This window comes from Erpetoichthys calabaricus, chromosome 4 (assembly GCF_900747795.2).
Source record: "Erpetoichthys calabaricus chromosome 4, fErpCal1.3, whole genome shotgun sequence".
NCBI lineage: Eukaryota > Metazoa > Chordata > Cladistia > Polypteriformes > Polypteridae > Erpetoichthys > Erpetoichthys calabaricus.
The window spans coordinates 127826284-127832283 of NC_041397.2; the positions used below are offsets into that span (position 1 = coordinate 127826284).

At 39.4% G+C, this 6000-nt stretch overlaps 1 protein-coding gene across 3 annotated transcripts in view; it reads right to left on the minus strand.

The window, feature by feature from the left end:
• LOC114651134 (probable ubiquitin carboxyl-terminal hydrolase FAF-X) overlaps positions 1 to 6000 on the minus strand; it is a 420397-nt gene that overhangs the window by 23630 nt on the left and 390767 nt on the right. The gene's annotated exons all lie outside the window — the stretch shown is intronic.

Sequence of the window (6000 nt, forward strand, 5' to 3'; positions counted from 1 at the left end):
CAGCATAGGTGAATCTCATTACAGTGATGCACTATTAACCGTACAACCACAGAAAATGCTCCCTATTAACAGTAATTGCGATCATCCTTATTACTTACCCATATTACTAACGATAAAGAACAGACAAGTCATGAATTCACGATCACGGGTGCAAAAGGATACGGCTCGAGTAACGGGACCATAAAGACGAGCCCGCATGAAAAAAAACAATAAACGTAGACGCCTACAACGCGCTTCTGAAACCGTGGAAGAAAAACTGTCTCGGCTCCAAAAACTAAAAGCTCGACTAACACAGGTACAGAAACGAGCCCAAATGGACAGATACAATGAACGCAGACGCATGCAGCGCGCATCTCAAACTGCGGAAGCAAAGCAGGCACGGGTTCAAAAGGAAAGAGCTTGAGTGACAGACATACAAAAACGGGACCGACGGGAAAAAATCAATGAACGCAGACGTCTACAACGCGCGTCTGAAATGCCAGAAAACAAGCAGGCACGGCTCCAAAAAGAGAGAGCTCGACTGACCGGGATACAAAAACGGCCCCGGCTCCATAAAAACAATGAACGCCGGCGACTACAACGCGCTTCTCACACAACACAAGCAAAGCAGTTACAGCTCCAAAACAACACATCCCAAATACTGGACATACAACAACGCGCCTCTCAAACGGCACAGGCAAAAGATAAACGTCAAATACAGTAACAACAAACACCTGCTAAACAATTCCGCCAATTGGCTGACAACGCGTTCTATAATGAGTCCACTATTAATGAAAATTCATTGGAATTAATGAATGTCATTTGCAATCGTTGTCATTCACTTAACTTCCCTGAAAAAACAACTGGCAATACAACTAATGAGTTTACACGTTGTTGTCAAAAGGGTCAAGTTAGACTGCCTCCTTTACATGAATATCTACGGAAGCTTCTAACTAACGATGTACCTGAAAGTAAAAACTTTATGAACTTCATTAGATCCTACAATGGTTCATTTGCTTTTACATCTACTGGAGTAAATATCAAGCCACCAGCTGGCAATGGCCCATACTGCTTTCGCGTATGTGGACAAACATTACATCACATTGGAACAGTGCACCCTGAAACAAATCACGAACGCAAATTTGCAGAAATATACATCTTAGATCCAGATGACGCAATCTATCAACGAGTGAACCTTCCTGAAAACAAACAATGCACGGAGCTTATAATGAGAAATGTCAATAAGGTCATAAACAATCACCCATTAGCTAAGTCTATAAAAATGCTACATGAGGTTGAAAGAGAGGCCAATACAAAAGCAACCTACGGCTGCCTGGCGGGCACGGGTTCAAAACACCGGGGGTAGGCGAGCGAAGCGAGCAGGGGGCGGAGCCCCCTTGTTCAAAGATGAACAGGAAACTTGCATGTGCATTGTGCAATCTAACCTTTACAACACATGGTAGCCAAAACTAAAATAAAATTGTGAGGCTCAAATCTAACAGTGTTTCAAGCAAGTTTCATTTTTTTTTAACTTTTAATTTTTTAAATGCCTACAGTTATTGCTGCTTGCAATGTAACTTTTTTTTTTCTACTTTCATCAAAATAATTTCTGATTGCAGATGGTTTTCTGGCAAGATGTGCTGCTTTTATTTAAAAAGCACAAAGTCTTCTTCCTGTCCTACAACATATACAGCATCTCGGAGCTGTTGTCCTATTTCAGTTATTTAGACATTAACATCTCTGAATTAATTTGGTTGGTGGAGCCTGTCTAAATTTGATTAATGGTGCTTAGTAACTTTCTCATGCCATGCTCATGAACAAAATGCACCTCATTTCTCAATTACTGGAGTTGAATGGAATGCATGTCAAACCAACCAGGTACTGACCAGAGAAGGTTGTCCCTCAAACTTTGTTTTGTGTGAGTAGCCGCATAGGGGTCAATTAACTCACTATGAAAGAACTACAGAGATCTGTAGCTGAGACAGGAGTCTGGCGTTTACCAGTCTGCAATATCAAGCTTTCTTAATAACACTGGCATGTGCTGGAGGGTGGTACAAAAGAAGTCAGTATTGAAAGAGAATAATGTGAAAGTATGTTTGACGTTTGTCAACAACCACGACAGCAACCCTCGTGATGTTGGAAAAGGTTTCATGGTTAGACGGCATGTGTGGTACAAATATAAAACAGCCCAAGCCTCAAAAACAGCATGCCTAAATTGAAGTACTGAGGTGCTAACATTATACTGTGGGGGGGATACTTTCAACACCAGACGACAAAATGTTGGGGTAAAATTTGTTATCCAGTAGAATAAAAAAAAGAGCATTAAATCAGCAATTATTTTAAAACTGCTTACTAAGCAGTTCTACTATTCTTTTAATTTATTTTCTTTTATCAATTTTTGTCTCTTTTTCATTAAACAACAGTAAGAATGTTATATTTTTTCCAGCAAGGATTACAAAGGCTCGAGCTTGCTTTATAGTCCTGTCAAGTCAGAAAATCTAACAAGTATATCTTTAACAACACTAAGAAAATTAACAAAATGTTATTCGAATAGATTGGACTAACTCTCCTCACTTTAGATACGTCACCACTTGAAAACCTTAATTAGGAACAATCAGATACGCAAGCTGCTTTTCATTTAATGACTTTCACTTTTAAAATGAAACATGTGAAAAAGTTAGCTCATACAAAGTAAAATAAAAAAAAGCTGTGAAAAATACACATTTCAGAATTTATAGAATAATACGTAAATTGTAATCAATTATCTATTAAGATAATAGCTGAGGTACAGTGCATCTGGAAAGTATTCACAGTGCATCACTTTTTCCACATTTTGTTATGTTACAGCCTTATTCCAAAATGGATTAAATTCATTTTTTTCCTCAGAATTCTACACACAACACCCCATAATGACAACATGAAAAACGTTTACTTGAGGTTTTTGCAAATTTATTAAAAATAAAAAAACTGAGAAATCACATGTACATAAGTATTCACAGCTTTTGCTCAATACTTTGTTGATGCACCTTTGGCAGCAATTACAGCCTCAAGTCTTTTTGAATATGATGCCATAAGCTTGGCACACCTATCCTTGGCCAGTTTCGCCCATTCCTCTTTGCAGCACCTCTCAAGCTCCATCAGGTTGGATGGGAAGTGTTGGTGCACAGCCATTTTAAGATCTCTCCAGAGATGTTCAATCGGATTCAAGTCTGGGCTCTGGCTGGGCCACTCAAGGACATTCACAGAGTTGTCCTGAAGCCACTCCTTTGATATCTTGGCTGTGTGCTTAGGGTTGTTGTCCTTCTGAAAGATGAACCGTCGCCCCAGTCTGAGGTCAAGAGCGCTCTGGAGCAGGTTTTCATCCAGGATGTCTCTGTACAGTGCTACAGTCATCTTTCCCTTTATCCTGACTAGTCTCTCAGTCCCTGCGACTGAAAAACATCCCCATGATGCTGCCACCACCATGCTCCACTGTAGGGATGGTATTGGCCTGGTGATGAGCAGTGACTGGTTTCCTCCAAACATGATGCCTGGCATTCACACCAAAGAGTTCAATCTTTGTCTCATCAGACCAGAGAATTTTCTTTCTCATGGTCCGAGAGTCCTTCAGGTGCCTTTTGGCAAACTCCAGGCGGGCTGCCATGTGCCTTTAACTAAGGAGTGGCTTCCGTCTGGCCACTCTACCATACAGGCCTGATTGGTGGATTGCTGCAGAGATGGTTGTCCTTCTGGAAGATTCTCCTCTTTCCACAGAGGACCTCTGGAGCTCTGACAGAGTGACCATCGAGTTCTTTGTCATCTCCCTGACTAAGGCCCTTCTCCCCCGATCGCTCAGTTTAGATGGCCGGCCAGCTCTAGGAAGAGTCCTGGTGGTTTCGAACTTCTTCCACTTACGGATGATGGAGGTCACTGTGCTCATTGGGACCTTCAAAGCAGCAGAAATTTTTCTGTAACCTTCCCCAGAGTTGTGCCTCGAGACAATCCTGTCTCGGAGGTCTACAGACAATTCCTTTGACATCATGCTTGGTTTGTGCTCTGACATGAACTGTCAACTGTGGGACCTTATATAGACAGGTGTGTGCCTTTCCAAATCATGTCCAATCAACTGAATTTACCACAGGTGGACTCCAATTAAGCTGCAGAAACATCTCAAGGAAGATCAGGAGAAACAGGATGCACCTGAGCTCAATTTTGAGCTTCACGGCAAAGGCTGTGAATACTTACGTACACGTGCTTTCTCCATTTTTTTATTTTTAATAAATTTGCAAAAATCTCAAGTAAACCTTTTTCACATTGTCATTATGGGGTGTTGTGTGTAGAATTCTGAGGAAAAAAATGAATTTAATCCATTTTGGAATAAGGCTGTAACATAACAAAATGTGGAAAAAGTGATGCGCTGTGAATACTTTCCAGATGCACTACATACAGTAACTACAGAAGTGAAGGGATTGGCTAAATATAAGAAACTAGTTTGAATGAATCTGCATGTCTTCAAAGGGTTGGTGTTTTCTGTGGAATAATGGACTAAATGGGCTTTGAGCATCTATAATCTCTGAAAATTTGTTGCTGTTTAAAATACTGAAAATGATCTGTCGTTGTTGATTATGGAGATTTCATGTGCAGCAGTCCATTAATTTGGAAAAAGATCAGAGGAGCCCTGTCTTGAAATTCCACACAAGCCTACTCATTTTAGGTAAGATTGTCAATGATGATGCAATTGTGGGATAAATGCGGTGGAGAATATAGTTCTGAACAGAGTATATTAACTCCACAAGGTTAAGTGGAAAAGTAGAAGCTGAGATACTCTGGTTCAGTGTCAACAACTTAAAAGTTACTATGCTTACTATGCATAAAATATACTATGCTTACTATGCCTAAAATATATATATATAAATAAATGCAGTTATGTTACTAAAAATATATCCAATTTGTAAAATTGTACATTTTGTTGTTTTCAAATTTGAAGGAAAAAGGATTTGGATTATTTCATTCATTTAAAATCAGTGTAAGTAACATGAGAAAAGTGATCAAAACTAAGCACCAAGTTGTGTATATTCTTACTATGATAGGACCAAAAACACAGATGGAGACAGTACACCATGCAAAAAAGAAACATTTAAACAAATTGAAAAATGCAGAATTTGAATATTACAATATAATGTTAAAGTAATCAATCTACTTTATGTACTCTGCTTGATTTTATCTTGATTCAATCTATTTGGTGTTAATCCCGAGTATGATTTGGAATTCTGTTTAATTACCATTAACCACGAGTTAGACTAGGTGTGACGTGTCATGATCCTTGCTTACATTTTTTTAAGCCTGTGTAACGCTTGGGACAGTACTCTGGTACGGTCAAGTGGATTAAATAAAATAAATGCTGCAAAAAAACATGAACATTTCTGTGCATTCTACCACTCTACAGTAACTAATCAATACTCATGAGTGGAGACGAGCTTCCAACTAAAAACACAACAGCAAACAAAAAGCTGCAAAGGCAATTTTAGAATGAAATGAAGCATTGTTCAAAACGAGCAACAGTGTAGACAATGTGAATTGGTTATCAAATGCTGACGCAGAAAGTGAAACTGGTGCATGATACAGCACTGTACAACCAAACTGCCATGATATGCTAAGTGAATTTGGCCATGTGAAGCTTCAGTGCGGTACAACAGTTGCTGTTTGACAAAGATGCAAAAAATCTGTGATTGACTGCAAGGAAGAGCAAGATATTAGCCCACTAAGAACTGTTCACAATGCGGCAACTGTCAGTGTTCATGTCAGGTGAAATGCGTTAGTCACTAGTTAGGTTGTGGTAGCCTGCAACAACACAAGGGGCACATCGATCGCGTGGATCAGGCACTGACATTCTACCCTCTCATGTGCAAGCCAACAGAAAAAAATACAACAAAAGTGAGCAAAGGACCATGTTTCTACTTTCCCGATTGCATATTGGGCATTGCATTGAGTGAGTTAAAAGTAAAAAAAAAAAAATGGAACCATTTAGTGTTCAAAAAACAT